Source organism: Pseudophryne corroboree, chromosome 10 (genome assembly GCF_028390025.1).
Source record: "Pseudophryne corroboree isolate aPseCor3 chromosome 10, aPseCor3.hap2, whole genome shotgun sequence".
NCBI classification, from domain to species: domain Eukaryota; kingdom Metazoa; phylum Chordata; class Amphibia; order Anura; family Myobatrachidae; genus Pseudophryne; species Pseudophryne corroboree.
In genome coordinates, this window is record NC_086453.1 from 38,565,092 (window position 1) to 38,582,778 (window position 17,687).

A 17,687-nucleotide genomic window follows, 5' to 3' on the forward strand; every position below is an offset into this window, starting at 1 on the left:
CTGTTTTGGCTACCCTATGTCGAGTGACCAGTCTTCTCGTCTGAAAGCCCCAACTGGTGCCAGGGGTGGCTGTTTTTGCCGCCCTGTGACTAGTGCCCAGTCTGCTCACCCGAAAGTCCCAACTGGTGCCAGGGGTGGCTGTTTTGGCCGACCTATAACTTGTGGCCAGTCTGCTTATCCTAAAATCCCCAACTAGTGCCAGGAGTGGCTGCTTTGGCTGCCCTATGTCTAGTGCACAGTCTTCTCACCCGAAAGCCACAAATTTTGCCAGGGGTGGCAGTTTAGGCTGCTCCATATCTAGTGCCCTGTCTGCTCAACCAAAAGCCCCAACTGGTGCCAGGGGTGGCTGTTTTGCCCACCCTATGTCTAGTGCACAATCTGCTCACCCAAAAGCCTTTTCTGGTGCAAGAAGTGACTTTTCTTCCCCACCCCATGCCTAGTGCCCAGTCTGCTCACCTGAAATCCCTAACTTTTGCAGGGGTGGCTGTTTGGGCCACCCTATGTCTAGCGCCCATTCCGTTCATTCAGAAGCACCAACTTGTACCAGGGGTGGAGGTTTTGGCCGCCTCAACTCTAGCACCCAGTCTGTTTACCCAAAAGCCCCAACTGGAGCCAGGGATTGCTGTTTTGGCTACCCTATGTCGAGTGACCAGTCTTCTCGCCTGAAAGCCCCAACTGGTGCCAGGGGTGGCTGTTTTTGCCGCCCTGTGACTAGTGCCCAGTCTGCTCACCCAAAAGCCCCAACTGGTGCCAGGGGTGGCTGTTTTGGCAACCCTATGTCTAGTGCCCAGTTTGCTCAACTGAGAGCCCGAATTGATGTTAGGGGTGGCTGTTTGGGCCGCCATATAACTAGTGCCCAGTATGCTTATCCTAAAAACCCCAACTGGTGCCAGGTGTGGCTGTTTTGGCTGCCCCATGACTAGTGCCCAGTCTGCTCACCCGAAAGCCCCAACTGGTGCCAGGGGTGGCTGTTTTGGCTGCCTTATGACTAGTGCCCAGTCTGCTCATACTAAAAGCCCCAACTGGTGCCAGGACTGGCAGTTTTGGCCACCCTATCACTATTGTCCAGTCTCCTCACCCGATAGCCCCAACTTGTGCCAGGGGTGGCTTTTTTTTTGCTGCCCTATGACTAGTACCCAGTCTGCTCATGCTAAAAGCCCCAACTGGTGCTAGAAGTGGCTGTTTTAGCCACCCTATTTCTAGTGCCCAGTCTGCTCACCCGTAAGCCCCAACTTTTGCCAGGTGTGGCTGTTTTGGCCGCCCCAAGTCTTGTGCTTAGCTTGCTCACAGAAAGCCCCACTGGTGCCAGGTGTGTCTGTTTTGGCTGCCCTGTAACTAGTGCCAAGTCTACTTACCCAAAAGCCCCAACTGGTGCAAGGAGTGGCTGATTTGGCTGCCCCATATCTTGTGCCCTGTCAGGTCGCCTGAGACACCCAGCTGGTGCCAGGGGTGGCTGTTTTGGCTGCCCCATTACTAGTGCCCAGTCTGCTCATCTAAAAGCCTCAACTGGTGCCAGGGGTGGCTGTTTTGGCGACCCTATTACTAGTGCCCAGTCAGCTCAACTGAAAGCTCCATGTGGTGCCAGGGGTGGCTGTTTTGGCCACCCTATGTCTCGTGCCCAGTCTACTCACCTGAAATCCCCAACTTTTCCATGGTTGTCTGTTTTTGCTGCCCCATGACTAGTGCCCAGTCCTTTCACCCGAAAGCCCCAACTGGTGCCAGGGGTGGCTGTTTTGACTGCACTATGTCAAGTTACCAGTCTTTTCGCCTAAAAGCCCCAGCTGGTGCCAGGGGTGGCTGTTATTGCTGCACCAGGACTAGTGCCCAGTCTGCTCATCCGAAAAGCCCCAACTGGTGCCAGGGATGGCTGTTTTGGCCGCCCTGTGACTAGTACCCAGTCTGCTCACCCAAAAAGCCCCAACTTGTGCCAGGGGTGGCTGGTTTGGCCACCCTATGTCTAGTGCACAATCTTCTCACCCGAAAGCCACAAATTTTGCCAGGGATGGCAGTTTAGGCTGCTCCATATCTAGTGCCCTGTCTGTTCACCCAACAGCCCCAACTGGTGCCAGGGGTGGCTATTTTGGCCACCCTATGTCTAGTGCACAGTCTGCTCACCCAAAAGCCTTTTCTGGTGCAAGGGCTGACTGTTTTCTTCCCCACCCCATGCCTAGTGCCCAGTCTGCTCACCTGAAATCCCTTACTTTTGTAGGGGTGGCTGTTTTGGCCACCCTATGTCTAGCGCCCATTTCATTCATTCAGAAGCACCAACTGGTACCAGGGTGGAGGTTTTGGCCGCTTCAACTCTAGCACCCAGTCTGTTTACCCAAAAGCCCCAACTGGAGCCAGTGATTGCTGTTTTAGCTACCCTATGGGGGTAATTCTGAGTTGATCGCAGCAGCAAGTTTGTTAGCAATTGGGCAAATCCATGTGCACTGCAGGGGGGCAGATATAACATTTGCAGAGAGAGTTAGATTTGGGTGGGTTATTTTGTTTCTGTACAGGGTAAATACTATCTGCTTTATTTTTACACTGCAATTTAGATTTCAGTTTGAATACACCCCGCCCAAATCTAACTCTCTCTGCACATGTTATATCTGCTCCCCCTGCAGTGCACATGGTTTTGCCCAACTGCTAACAAATTTGCTGCTGCGATCAACTCAGAATTAGGCCCTATGTCAAGTGACCAGTCTTCTCGCCTGAAAGCCCCAGCTGGTGCCAGGGGGGGCTGTTTTGGCCACCCTGTGACTAATGCCCAGTCTGCTCAACCAAAAGCCTCAACTGGTGCCAGGGGTGTCTGTTTTGGCAACCCTATGTCTAGTGCCCAGTTTGCTCACCTGAGAGCCCGAATTGGTGTTAGGGGTGGCTGTTTGGGCTGCCATATAACTAGTGCCCAGTATGCTTATCCTAAAAACCCCAACTGGTGCCAGGTGTGGCTGTTTTGGCTGCCCCAGGACTAGTGCCTAGTCTTCTCACCCGAAAGACCGAACTGGTGCCAGGGTTGGCTGTTTTGGCTGCCTTATGACTAGTAGCCAGTCTGCTCATGCTAAAAGCCCCAACTGGTGCCAGAAGTGGCTGTTTTAGCCACCCTATTTCTAGTGCCCAGTCTGCGCACCCGTAAGCCCCAACTTTGGCCAGGTGTGGCTGTTTTGTCCGCTCCAAGTCTTGTGCTTAGCTTGCTCACAAAAAGCCCCACTGGTGCCAAGTGTGCCTGTTTTGGCTGCCCTGTAACTAGTGCCAAGTCTACTTACCCAAAAGCCCCAACTGGTGCAAGGGGTGGCTGATTTGGCTGCCCCATATCTTGTGCCCAGTCCGGTCTCCTGAGACACCCAGCTGGTGCCAGGGGTGGCTGTTTTGGCTGCCCCATTACTAGTGCCCGGTCTGCTCATCTAAAAGCCTCAGCTGGTGCCAGGGGTGGCTGTTTTGGCCACCCTATTACTAGTGCCCATCTGCTCACCCGAAAGCCCCAACTGGTGCCAGGGGTGGCTCTTTCGGCTGCCCTATGACTAGTGCCCAGTCTGCTTATCCTAAAAGCCCCAACTTGTGCCGGGGTGGCTGTTTTGGCCGCCCTATGACTAATATCCAGTCTGCTTACCCAAAAGCCCCAACTGTGCCAGGGGTGGCTGTTTTGGCCACCCTGTGTGTACTGCACAGTCTGCTCACCCGAAAACCCAACTGGTGCCAGGGGTAGCTGTTTTGGCTGCCCTATGACTAGTGCCCAGGCTGCTCATCCTATAAGCTCCAACTGGTGCAAGGGGTGGCTGTTTTTGCCGCCCTATGACTAGTGCCCAGTCTGCTTATCCTAAAAGCCCCAACTGGTGCCATGGGTGCCTGTTTTTGCTGCCCCATGACTAGTGCCCAGTCTGCTCACCCAAAAGCCCCAACTGGTGCCAGGGGTGTTTTTTTGGCCACCCTATGACTAGTGCCCAGTCTGCTCACCCGAAAGTCCCAACTGGTGCCAGGGGTGGCTGTTTTGGCCAACCTATAACTTGTGTCCAGTCTGCTTATCCTAAAATCCCCATCTAGTGCCAGGGGTGGCTGTTTTGGCTGCCCTATGTCTAGTGCCCAGTTTGCTCACCCGAGAACCCGAATTGGTGTTAGGGGTGGCTGTTTTGGCTGCCCTATGTCAAGTTACCAGTCTTCTCGCCTGAAAGCCCCAGCTGGTGCCAGAGGTGGCTGTTTTGGCCGCCCTGTGACTAGTGCCCAGTCTGCTCACCCAAAAACCTCAACTGGTGCCAGGGGTGGATATTTTGGCCACCCTACGTCTAGTGCCCAGTTTGCTCACACGAGAGCCCGAATTGGTGTTAGGGGTGGCTGTTTGGGCCACCATATGACTTGTGCCCAGTATGCTTATCCTAACAACCCTAACTGGGGCCAGGGGTGGCTGTTTTGGCTGCCCCATGACTAATGCCCAGTCTGCTCACCCGAAAGCTGCAACTGGTGCCAGGGGTGGCTGTTTTGTCTGCCCTGTGACTAGTGCCCAGTCTGCTCATATTAAAAGCCCCAACTGGTGCCACGGCTGACTGTTTTGGCCACCCTATGACTATTGTCCAGTCTCCTCACCCGATAGCCCCAACTTGCGCCAGAGGTGGCTTTTTTTTGCTGCCCTATAACTAGTACCCAGTCTGCTCATGCTAAAAGCCCCAACTGGTGCCAGAAGTGGCTATTTTAGCCACCCTATTTCTAGTGCCCAGTTTGTGCTCACCTGTAAGCCCCAACTTTTGCCAGGTGTGGCTGTTTTGGCCGCCCCAAGTCTTGTGCTTAGCTTGCTCACAGAAAGCCCCACTGGTGCCAGGTGTGCCTGTTTTGGCCGCCCTGTAACTAGTGCCAAGTCTACTTACCCAAAAGCCCCAACTGGTGCAAGGGGTGGCTGATTTGGCTGCCCCATATCTTGTGCCCAGTCTGGTCGCCTGAGACACCCAGCTGGTGCCAGGGGTGACTGGTTTGGCTGCCCCATTACTAGTGCCCAGTCTGCTCATCTAAAAGCCTCAACTGGTGCCAGGGGTGGCTCTTTTGGCCGCCCTATGAATAGTGCCCAGTCTGCTTATACTAAAAGCCCCAACTTGTGCCGGGGTGGCTGTTTTGGACACTCTATGTGTACTGCACAGTCTGCTCACCTGAAAACCCAACTGGTGCCAGGGGTGGCTGTTTTGGCTGCCCCATGACTAGTGCCTAGTCTGCTCACCCGAAAGCCCAAACTGGAGCTAGTGGTAGCGGTTTTGTCCACCCTATGACTAGTGCCCAATCTTCTCACCTAGAATCACCATCTGGTGCCAGGGGTGGCTGTTTTGGCTTCCCTATGACTTCTGCCCAGTCTATTTACCCAAAAGCCCCAACTGGTGCCAGGGGTGGCTGTTTTGGCCCCCATATGTTTAGTGCACAGTCTGCTCACCCAAAAGCCACAACTTTTGCCAGCGGTGGCTGTTTTGGCTGCCCCATGACTAGTGCCCAGTCTGCTCACCCAAAAGCCCCAACTTGTGCCAGGGTTTTTTTTTTGGCCACACTATGACTAGTTCCCAGTATGCCCCCCAGAAGTCCCAACTAGTGCCAGGGGTGGCTGTTTTGGCCGACCTATAACTTGTGGCCAGTCTGCTTATCCTAAAAGCCCCAACTGGTGCCACGGGTGGCTGTTTTGGCTGCCCTAAGACTAGTGCCCAGTCTGCTTATTCTAAAAGCCCCAACTGGTGCCAGGGGTGGCTGTTTTGGCTGCGCTATGACTAGTGACCAGTCTACATGCCCAAAAGCCCCAACTGGTGCCCAGGGGGCTGTTTTATCCACCCTGTGACTAGTGCCCAGTCTGCTCACCTGAAAGCCCTACTGGTGCCAGAGGCGGCTGTTTTGGCCACCCTATAATTAGCGCCCAGTCTGCTCACCCGATAGCCCAACTGGTGCCAGGGGTGGCTGTTTTGGCGGCCCTATAACTAGTGCCCAGTCTGCTTATCCTAAAAGCCTAGTGCCCAGTCTGCTCACCCGAAAGCCCCAAGTGGTGCCAGGGGTGGCTGTTTTGGCCACAGTATGACTAGTGCCCAGTCTGCTCATCCCAAAACCCCCAACTGGTTCCAGGGGTGGCTGTTTTGGCTGCCCGATTTCTACTACCCTGTCTGCTCACAAAAAAGCCCAAACTGGTGCCAGGGGTGGCTGTTTTGTCCTCCCTATGAGAAGTGCCCAGTCTACTTGCCTAAAAGCCTCAACTGGTGCCAGGGGTGGCTATCCTATGTCTAGTGCCCAGTCTGCTTACCCGAATGCCCCAACTGATAACTTTTGCTATGGTTGTCTGTTTTTGCTGACCCATATCTAGTGCCCAGTCCATTCTTCTTAAAGCCCCAACTGGTGCCAGGGGTGGCTGTTTTGGCCACCCCATGACTAGTTCCCAGTCTGCTCACCCAAAAGCCCCAACTGGTGCCAGTGGTGGCTGTTCTGGTCACCCTTTCTCTAGTGCCCAGTCTGCTTACCCGAAAGCCCCAACTTAACTTTTGCTACGGGTGTCTGTTTTTGTTTACCCATATCTAGTGCCCAGTCCATTCTCCCGAAAGCCCCAACTGGTGCATGGGGTGGTTGTTTTGCCCACCCTATGTCTAGTGCTCAGTCTGCTCACCCGAAAGCCCCAACTTTTGCCACATGTGTCTGTTTTGGCTGCCCCGTGACTAGCGCCCAGTCTGCTTACCTGAAAGCCCCAAGTGGTGCCAGGGGTGGCTGTTTTGACCACCCTATGACTAGTACCCAGTCTGCTTATCCCAAATTCCCCAACTGGTACCAGGGGTGGTTGCTTTTGCCGCCCCAAGTTTACTGCACAGTCTGCTCACAAAAAGCCCCTACTGGTGCCGGTGGTGGCTGTTTTTTCCTCCCTATGACTAGTGCCCAGTCTAGTTGCCTAAAAGCCCCAACTCGTTCCTGGGGTGGCTGTTTTGGCAGCCTCATAAATAGTGCCCTGTCCGTTCGCCTGAAAGCCCCAACTGGTGCCAGGGTTGGCTGTTTTGGCCACCCTATGACTAGTGCCCAGTCTGCATGGCCAAAATCCCAAACTGGTGCCAGGGGTGGCTCTTTTATCGACCCTATGACTAGTGCCCAGTCTGCTCACCTGTAAGCCCTACTGGTGCCAGGGGGGCTGTTTTTGCTGTCCTATGATTAGTGCTCAGTCTGCTTATCCTAAAAACCCCAACTGGTGCCATGGGAGTCTGTTTTGGCCATCCAATGACTAGTGCCCAGTCTACTTATCTTTAAAGCCCCAACTGGTGCCAGGGGTGGCTGTTTTGCCCGCCCTATGACTAGTGCCCAGTCTGCTTATCCTAAAAGCCCCAACTGGTGCAAGGGTGACTGTTTTTGCCACCCTTTGACTAGTGCCCAGTCTAAATGCCCAAAAGCCCCAACTGGTGCCAGGGTTGGCTGTTTTGGCCACCCTATGTCTAGTGCCCAGTCTTCTCACCCGAAAGCCCCAACTGGTGCCACGTGTCTGTTTTTGCTGCCCCATGACTAGTGCCCAGTCTGCTCACCCAAAAGCCCCAAGTGGTGCCAGGGGTGGCTGTTTTGACTGCCCTTTGATTAGTGCCCAGTCTGCTCATCCCAAAATCCCCAACTGGTGCCAGGGGTCGTTGTATTTGCCGCCCCAAGTTTACTGCCCAGTCTGATCAAAGAAAGCCCCAACTGATGCCAGTGGTGGCTGTTTTTTCCTACCTATGACTAGTGCCCAGTCTACTTGCCTAAAAGCCCCAACTGGTACCAGGGGTGGCTGTTTTGGCTGCCCCTTAACTATTGCCCATTCCGTTCGCCTGAAAGCCCCAACTGGTGCCAGGTGTGGTTTTTTGACCACCCTATGACTAGTGCCCAGTCTGCTCACCCGAAAGACCCAACTGGTGCCAGGGGTGGCTATTTTGTCCGCCCTATAAATTTTGGCTAATCTGCGTATCCTAAAAGCCCCAAATAGTGCCAGGGGTGGCTGTTTTGGCTGCCCTAAGACTAGTGCCCAGTCTGCTTATTATAAAAGCCCCAACTGGTGCCAGGGGTGGCTGTTTTGGCTGCCCTATGACTAGTGCCCAGTCTACATGCCCTAAAGCCCCAACTGGTGCCAGGGGTGGATGTTTTATCCACCCTATGACTAGTGCCCAGTCTGTTCACCCGAAAGCCCTACTGGTGCCAGGGGTGGCTGTTTTGGCCGCCCTATGATTAGTGCCCAGTCTGTTTATCCTAAAAGCCCAACTGGTGCCAGGGGTGTCTGTTTTGGCCACCCTATGACTAGTGCCCAGTCTGCTCACCCGAAAGCCCCAACTGGTGCCAGGGATGGCTGTTTTGGCCGCCCTATAACTAGTGCCCAGTCTGCTTATCCTAAAAGCCCCAACTGGTGCCAGGGGTGGTTGTTATGGCTGCCCTATGACTATTGCCCAGTCTGCGTATCCTAAAAGCCCCAACTGGTGCCAGGGGTGGCTGTTTTGGCTGCCCTATGACTAGTACCCAGACTGCTCACCTGAAAGCTCCAACTGATGCCAGAAGTGGCTGTTTTGGCCGCCCTATAATTAGTGCGCAGTCTGTTTATCCTAAAAGTGCCAACTGGTACCAGGAGTTGCTTTTTTAGCCACCCTATGTCTAGTGCCCAGTCTGCTCACCTGTAAGCCCCAACTTTTGACACATGTAACTGTTTTTGCTGCCACATGACTAGTGCCCAATCTGCTCATCCAAAAATCCCCAACTGGTGCCAGGGGTTGTTGCTTTGTTCGCCCCAAGTCTACTGCCCAGTCTGCTCACAGAAAGCCCTAACTGGTGCCAGGGGTGGCTGTTTTTGCTACCCTATGTCTAGTGCCCAGTCTGCTCACCCGAAAGACCCAACTTTTGCCAGGGGTTGCTGTTTTGGCTGTCCCATAACTAGTGCCCAGTCTGCTTACCCAAAAGCCCCAACTGGTGCCAGGGGTGGCCGTTTTGGCCACCCTATGTCTAGTGCCCAGTTTTCACACCTGAAAGCCCAAACTTTTGCCAGGGGTGGCTGTTTTGGCTGCCCCATGAGTAGTGCCTAGTGTACTAGCCCAAAAGCCCCAACTGGTGCCAGGGGTGATTTTTTTTGGCAACTCTGTGAATAGTGCCCAGTCTGCTCACCCGAAAGTCCCAACTGGTGCCAGGGGAGGCTGTTTTGGCCACGCTATAACTTGTGGCTAGTCTGCTTATCCTAAAAGCTCCAACTGGTGCCAGGGGTGGCTGTTTTGGCCACCCTAAGACTAGTGCCCATTCTACTTATCCTAAAAGCCCCAACTGGTGCCAATGGTGGCTGTTTTGGCTTCACAATGACTACTGCCCAGTCTACATGCCCAAAAGTCCCAACTGGTGCAGGGGGTGGCTGTTTTATCCACCCTATGACTAGTGCCCAGTCTGCTCACCTGAAAGCCCTACTGGTGCCAGGGGTGGCTGTTTCGGCCGCTCTATGATTAGTGCCCAGTCTGTTTATCCTAAAAGCCCCAACTGGTGCCAGGGGTGATTTTTTTGGCAACCCTGTGAATAGTGCCCAGTCTGCTCACCTGAAAGCCCCAACTGGTGCCAGGGGTGGTTTTTTTGGCTGCCCTATAACTAGTGCCCAGTCTGCTTATCCTAAAAGCCCCAATTGGTGCCAGGGGTGGCTGTTTTGGCCGCCCTATGACTAGTGCCCAGACTGCTCACCTGAAAGCCCCAACTGATGCCAGACGTGGCTGTTTTGGCTGCCCTATGATTAGTGTCCAGTCTGCTTATCCTAAAAAAGTGCCAACTGGTGCCATGGGTTGTTTTTTTAGCCACCCTATGTCTAGTGCCCAGTCTGCTCACCCGAAAGCCCCAACTTTTGCCAATTGTTGTTGCTTTGTTCGTCCCAAAACTACTGCCCAGTCTGCTCACAGAAAGCCGCAACTGGTGCCAGGGGTGGCTGTTTTGGCTGCCCCATAACTAGTGCCCAGTCTGTTCGCCTGAAGGCCCCAACTGGTGCCAGGGGGGCTGTTTTGGCTACCCTATGTCTAGTGCCCAGTCTGCTCACGCGAAAGCTCAAACTTTTGCCAGGGGTTGCTGTTTTGGCTGCCCCATGACTAGTGCCCAGTCTGCTCAACCGAAAGCCCCAACTGGTGCCAGTGGTAGCGGTTTTGTCCACCCTATTACTAGTGCCCAATCTTCTCGCCTGGAATCCCCAACTGGTGCCAGTGGTGGCTGTTTTGGCCGCCCTATAATTATTGCCCAGTCTGCTTATCCTAAAAGCGCCAATTGGTGACATGGTGGCTGTTTTGGCCACCCTATGACTGGTGCCCAGTCTGCTCACCTGAAAACCCCAACTGGTGCCAGGGGTGGCTGTTTTGGCCACCCTATGTTTAGTGCCCAGTCTTCTCACCGAAAGCCCCAACTTTTGCCAGGGGTGGCTGTTTTGAATGCCCCATGACTAGTGCCCATTCTGCTCACCCGATAGTCCCAACTGGTGCCAGAGGTGTTTTTTTTTGGCCACCGTATGACTTGTGCCCAGTCTGCTCACCCGATAGTCCCAACTGGTGCCAGGGGTGGCTGTTTTGGCTGCCCTATAACTTGTGACCAGTCTGCTTATCCTAAAAGCCCCAACTGGTGCCAGGGGTGGCTGTTTTGGCCGCCCTAAGACTAGTGACCAGTCTGCTTATCCTAAAAGCCCCAACTGGTGCCAGGGGTGGCTGTTTTGGCTGCCCCATGACTAGTGCCCAATCTACATGTCCAAAAGCCCCAACTGGTGCCAGGGGTGGCTGTTTTATCCACCCTAAGACTAGTGCCCAGTTATCTCACATGAAAGCCCTAGTTGTGCCAGGGGTGGCTGTTTTGGCCGCTCTATGATTAGTGCCCAGTCTGTTTATCCTAAAAGCCCCAAGTGGTGCCAGGGGTGTGTGTTTTGGCCATCCTATGACTAGTGTCCAGTCTGCTCACCCAAAAGCCCCAACTGGTGCCAGGGGTGGCTGTTTTGGCCGCCCTTTAACAAGTGCCCAGTCTGCTTATCCTAAAATCCCCAACTGGGGCCAGGGATGGCTGTTTTGGCCTCCCTATGACTAGTGCCCAGTCTGCTTATCCTAAAAGCCCCAACTGGTGCCAGTGGTGGCTGTTTTGGCCGCCCTATGACTAGTGCCCAGACTGCTCACCTGAAAGTCCCAACTGATGCAAGACATGGCTGTTTTGGCCGCCCTATGATTGGTGCCTAGTCTGCTTATCCTAAAAGTACCAATTGGTGCCAGGGGTTGCTTTTTTAGTCATCCTATGTCTAGTGCCCAGTCTGCTCACCTGAAAGCCCCAACTTTTGCCACATGTGTCTGTTTTTGCTGCCACAAGACTATTGCCCAGTCTGCTCACCCGAAAGCCCCAAGTGGTTCCAGGGGTGGCTGTTTTGGCCGCCCTATGTCTAGTGCCCAGTCTTCTCACCCAAAAGCTCCAACTTTTGCCAGGGGTGGCTGTTTTGGCTGCCCCATGACTAGAGCCCACTCTGCTCACCCAAAAGCCCCAACTGATGCCAGACGTGGCTGTTTTGGCCACCATATGATTAGTGCCCAGTCTGCTCATCCTAGAAGTGCCAACTGGTGCCAGGGGTTGCATTTTTATCCACCCTATGTCTAGTGCCCAGTCTGCTCAACCGAAAGCCCCAACTTTTGCCACGTGTCTGTTTTTGCTGCCACAAGACTATAGCCCAGTCTGCTCACCCGAAAGCCCCAAGTGGTACAAGTGGTGGCTGTTTTGGCCGCCCTATGACTAGTGCCTAGTCTGCTTACCCGAAAGCCCCAACTTAACTTTTGCTACGGGTGTCTGTTTTTGTTTACCCATATCTAGTGCCCAGTCCATTCTCCCGAAAGCCCCAACTGGTGCAAGGGGTGGTTGTTTTGCCCACCCTATGTCTAGTGCTCAGTCTGCTCACCCGAAAGCCCCAACTTTTGCCACATGTGTCGGTTTTGGCTGCCCCGTGACTAGTGCCCAGTCTGCTTACCTGAAAGCCCCAAGTGGTGCCAGGGGTGGCTGTTTTGACCACCCTATGACTAGTACCCAGTCTGCTTATCCCAAATTCCCCAACTGGTACCAGGGGTGGTTGCTTTTGCCGCCCCAAGTTTACTGCACAGTCTGCTCACAAAAAGCCCCTACTGGTGCCGGTGGTGGCTGTTTTTTCCTCCCTATGACTAGTGCCCAGTCTAGTTGCCTAAAAGCCCCAACTCGTTCCTGGGTTGGCAGCCTCATAAATAGTGCCCTGTCCGTTCGCCTGAAAGCCCCAACTGGTGCCAGGGTTGGCTGTTTTGGCCACCCTATGACTAGTGCCCAGTCTGCATGGCCAAAATCCCAAACTGGTGCCAGGGGTGGCTGTTTTATCGACCCTATGACTAGTGCCCAGTCTGCTCACCTGTAAGCCCTACTGGTGCCAGGGGGGCTGTTTTTGCTGTCCTATGATTAGTGCTCAGTCTGCTTATCCTAAAAACCCCAACTGGTGCCATGGGAGTCTGTTTTGGCCATCCAATGACTAGTGCCCAGTCTACTTATCTTTAAAGCCCCAACTGGTGCCAGGGGTGGCTGTTTTGCCCGCCCTATGACTAGTGCCCAGTCTGCTTATCCTAAAAGCCCCAACTGGTGCAAGGGTGACTGTTTTTGCCACCCTTTGACTAGTGCCCAGTCTAAATGCCCAAAAGCCCCAACTGGTGCCAGGGTTGGCTGTTTTGGCCACCCTATGTCTAGTGCCCAGTCTTCTCACCCGAAAGCCCCAACTGGTGCCACGTGTCTGTTTTTGCTGCCCCATGACTAGTGCCCAGTCTGCTCACCCAAAAGCCCCAAGTGGTGCCAGGGGTGGCTGTTTTGACTGCCCTTTGATTAGTGCCCAGTCTGCTCATCCCAAAATCCCCAACTGGTGCCAGGGGTCGTTGTATTTGCCGCCCCAAGTTTACTGCCCAGTCTGATCAAAGAAAGCCCCAACTGATGCCAGTGGTGGCTGTTTTTTCCTACCTATGACTAGTGCCCAGTCTACTTGCCTAAAAGCCAGGGGTGGCTGTTTTGGCTGCCCTAAGACTAGTGCCCAGTCTGCTTATTATAAAAGCCCCAACTGGTGCCAGGGGTGGATGTTTTATCCACCCTATGACTAGTGCCCAGTCTGTTCACCCGAAAGCCCTACTGGTGCCAGGGGTGGCTGTTTTGGCCGCTCTATGATTAGTGCCCAGTCTGTTTATCCTAAAAGCCCCAACTGGTGCCAGGGGTGGCTGTTTTGGCTGCCCTATGACTAGTACCAAGACTGCTCACCTGAAAGCTCCAACTGATGCCAGAAGTGGCTGTTTTGGCCGCCCTATAATTAGTGCGCAGTCTGTTTATCCTAAAAGTGCCAACTGGTACCAGGAGTTGCTTTTTTAGCCACCCTATGTCTAGTGCCCAGTCTGCTCACCTGTAAGCCCCAACTTTTGACACATGTAACTGTTTTTGCTGCCACATGACTAGTGCCCAATCTGCTCATCCAAAAATCCCCAACTGGTGCCAGGGGTTGTTGCTTTGTTCGCCCCAAGTCTACTGCCCAGTCTGCTCACAGAAAGCCCTAACTGGTGCCAGGGGTGGCTGTTTTTGCTACCCTATGTCTAGTGCCCAGTCTGCTCACCCGAAAGACCCAACTTTTGCCAGGGGTTGCTGTTTTGGCTGTCCCATAACTAGTGCCCAGTCTGCTTACCCAAAAGCCCCAACTGGTGCCAGGGGTGGCCGTTTTGGCCACCCTATGTCTAGTGCCCAGTTTTCACACCTGAAAGCCCAAACTTTTGCCAGGGGTGGCTGTTTTGGCTGCCCCATGAGTAGTGCCTAGTGTACTAGCCCAAAAGCCCCAACTGGTGCCAGGGGTGATTTTTTTTGGCAACTCTGTGAATAGTGCCCAGTCTGCTCACCCGAAAGTCCCAACTGGTGCCAGGGGAGGCTGTTTTGGCCACGCTATAACTTGTGGCTAGTCTGCTTATCCTAAAAGCTCCAACTGGTGCCAGGGGTGGCTGTTTTGGCCACCCTAAGACTAGTGCCCATTCTGCTTATCCTAAAAGCCCCAACTGGTGCCAATGGTGGCTGTTTTGGCTTCACTATGACTACTGCCCAGTCTACATGCCCAAAAGTCCCAACTGGTGCAGGGGGTGGCTGTTTTATCCACCCTATGACTAGTGCCCAGTCTGCTCACCTGAAAGCCCTACTGGTGCCAGGGGTGGCTGTTTCGGCCGCTCTATGATTAGTGCCCAGTCTGTTTATCCTAAAAGCCCCAACTGGTGCCAGGGGTGATTTTTTTGGCAACCCTATGAATAGTGCCCAGTCTGCTCACCTGAAAGCCCCAACTGGTGCCAGGGGTGGTTTTTTTGGCTGCCCTATAACTAGTGCCCAGTCTGCTTATCCTAAAAGCCCCAATTGGTGCCAGGGGTGGCTGTTTTGGCCGCCCTATGACTAGTGCCCAGACTGCTCACCTGAAAGCCCCAACTGATGCCAGACGTGGCTGTTTTGGCTGCCCTATGATTAGTGTCCAGTCTGCTTATCCTAAAAAAGTGCCAACTGGTGCCATGGGTTGTTTTTTTAGCCACCCTATGTCTAGTGCCCAGTCTGCTCACCCGAAAGCCCCAACTTTTGCCAATTGTTGTTGCTTTGTTCGTCCCAAAACTACTGCCCAGTCTGCTCACAGAAAGCCGCAACTGGTGCCAGGGGTGGCTGTTTTGGCTGCCCCATAACTAGTGCCCAGTCTGTTCGCCTGAAGGCCCCAACTGGTGCCAGGGGGGCTGTTTTGGCTACCCTATGTCTAGTGCCCAGTCTGCTCACGCGAAAGCTCAAACTTTTGCCAGGGGTTGCTGTTTTGGCTGCCCCATGACTAGTGCCCAGTCTGCTCAACCGAAAGCCCCAACTGGTGCCAGTGGTAGCGGTTTTGTCCACCCTATTACTAGTGCCCAATCTTCTCGCCTGGAATCCCCAACTGGTGCCAGTGGTGGCTGTTTTGGCCACCCTATAATTATTGCCCAGTCTGCTTATCCTAAAAGCGCCAATTGGTGACATGGTGGCTGTTTTGGCCACCCTATGACTGGTGCCCAGTCTGCTCACCTGAAAACCCCAACTGGTGCCAGGGGTGGCTGTTTTGGCCACCCTATGTTTAGTGCCCAGTCTTCTCACCGAAAGCCCCAACTTTGCCAGGGGTGGCTGTTTTGAATGCCCCATGACTAGTGCCCATTCTGCTCACCCGATAGTCCCAACTGGTGCCAGAGGTGTTTTTTTTTGGCCACCATATGACTTGTGCCCAGTCTGCTCACCCGATAGTCCCAACTGGTGCCAGGGGTGGCTGTTTTGGCTGCCCTATAACTTGTGACCAGTCTGCTTATCCTAAAAGCCCCAACTGGTGCCAGGGGTGGCTGTTTTGGCCGCCCTAAGACTAGTGCCCAGTCTGCTTATCCTAAAAGCCCCAACTGGTGCCAGGGGTGGCTGTTTTGGCTGCCCCATGACTAGTGCCCAATCTACATGTCCAAAAGCCCCAACTGGTGCCAGGGGTGGCTGTTTTATCCACCCTAAGACTAGTGCCCAGTTATCTCACATGAAAGCCCTAGTTGTGCCAGGGGTGGCTGTTTTGGCCGCTCTATGATTAGTGCCCAGTCTGTTTATCCTAAAAGCCCCAAGTGGTGCCAGGGGTGTGTGTTTTGGCCATCCTATGACTAGTGTCCAGTCTGCTCACCCAAAAGCCCCAACTGGTGCCAGGGGTGGCTGTTTTGGCCGCCCTTTCACAAGTGCCCAGTCTGCTTATCCTAAAATCCCCAACTGGTGCCAGGGATGGCTGTTTTGGCCTCCCTATGACTAGTGCCCAGTCTGCTTATCCTAAAAGCCCCAACTGGTGCCAGTGGTGGCTGTTTTGGCCGCCCTATGACTAGTGCCCAGACTGCTCACCTGAAAGTCCCAACTGATGCAAGACATGGCTGTTTTGGCCGCCCTATGATTGGTGCCTAGTCTGCTTATCCTAAAAGTACCAATTGGTGCCAGGGGTTGCTTTTTTAGTCATCCTATGTCTAGTGCCCAGTCTGCTCACCCGAAAGCCCCAACTTTTGCCACATGTGTCTGTTTTTGCTGCCACAAGACTATTGCCCAGTCTGCTCACCCGAAAGCCACAAGTGGTTCCAGGGGTGGCTGTTTTGGCCGCCCTATGTCTAGTGCCCAGTCTTCTCACCCAAAAGCTCCAACTTTTGCCAGGGGTGGCTGTTTTGGCTGCCCCATGACTAGAGCCCACTCTGCTCACCCAAAAGCCCCAACTGATGCCAGACGTGGCTGTTTTGGCCACCATATGATTAGTGCCCAGTCTGCTCATCCTAGAAGTGCCAACTGGTGCCAGGGGTTGCATTTTTATCCACCCTATGTCTAGTGCCCAGTCTGCTCACCCGAAAGCCCCAACTTTTGCCACGTGTCTGTTTTTGCTGCCACAAGACTATAGCCCAGTCTGCTCACCCGAAAGCCCCAAGTGGTACAAGTGGTGGCTGTTTTGGCCGCCCTATGACTAGTGCCCAGTCTGCTCATCCCAAAATCCCCAACTGGTGCCAGGGGTGGTTGCTTTGTTCACCCCAAGTCTACTGCCCAGTTTGCTCACAGAAATCCCCAACTGGTGCCAGGGGTGGCTTCCCCATAACTAGTGCCCAGTCCGTTTGCCTTAAAAGCCCAAACTGGTGCCAGGGGTGGCTGTTTTGGCCACCCTAAGTCTAGTGCTTAGTCTTCTCACGCAAAAGCCCCAACTTTTGCCAGGGGTTGCTGTTTTGGCTGCCCCATGACTAGTGCCTAGTCTGCTCACCCGAAAGCCCCAACTGGTGCCAGTGGTAGCGGTTTTGTCCACCCTATGACTAGTGCCCAATCTTCTCACCTGGAATCCCCATCTGGTGCCAGGGGTGGCTGTTTTGGCTGCCCTATAACTTGTGACCAGTCTGCTTATCCTAAAAGCCCCAACTGGTGCCAGGGGTGGCTGTTATGGCCGCCCTAAGACTAGTGCCCAGTCTGCTTATCCTAAAAGCCCCAACTGGTGCCAGGGGTGGCTGTTTTGGCTGCCCCATGACTAGTGCCCAATCTACATGTCCAAAAGCCCCAACTGGTGCCAGGGGTGGCTGTTTTATCCACCCTAAGACTAGTGCCCAGTTATCTCACATGAAAGCCCTAGTTGTGCCAGGGGTGGCTGTTTTGGCCGCTCTATGATTAGTGCCCAGTCTGTTTATCCTAAAAGCCCCAAGTGGTGCCAGGGGTGTGTGTTTTGGCCATCTTATGACTAGTGTCCAGTCTGCTCACCCAAAAGCCCCAACTGGTGCCAGGGGTGGCTGTTTTGGCCGCCCTTTAACAAGTGCCCAGTCTGCTTATCCTAAAATCCCCAACTGGTGCCAGGGGTGGCTATTTTGGCCTCCCTATGACTAGTGCCCAGTCTGCTTATCCTAAAAGCCCCAACTGGTGCCAGTGGTGGCTGTTTTGGCCGCCCTATGACTAGTGCCCAGACTGCTCACCTGAAAGTCCCAACTGATGCAAGACATGGCTGTTTTGGCCGCCCTATGATTGGTGCCTAGTCTGCTTATCCTAAAAGTGCCAACTGGTGCCAGGGGTTGCTTTTTTAGCCATCCTATGTCTAGTGCCCAGTCTGCTCACCCGAAAGCCCCAACTTTTGCCACATGTGTCTGTTTTTGCTGCCACAAGACTATTGCCCAGTCTGCTCACCTGAAAGCCCCAAGTGGTTCCAGGGGTGGCTGTTTTGGCCACCCTAAGACTAGTGC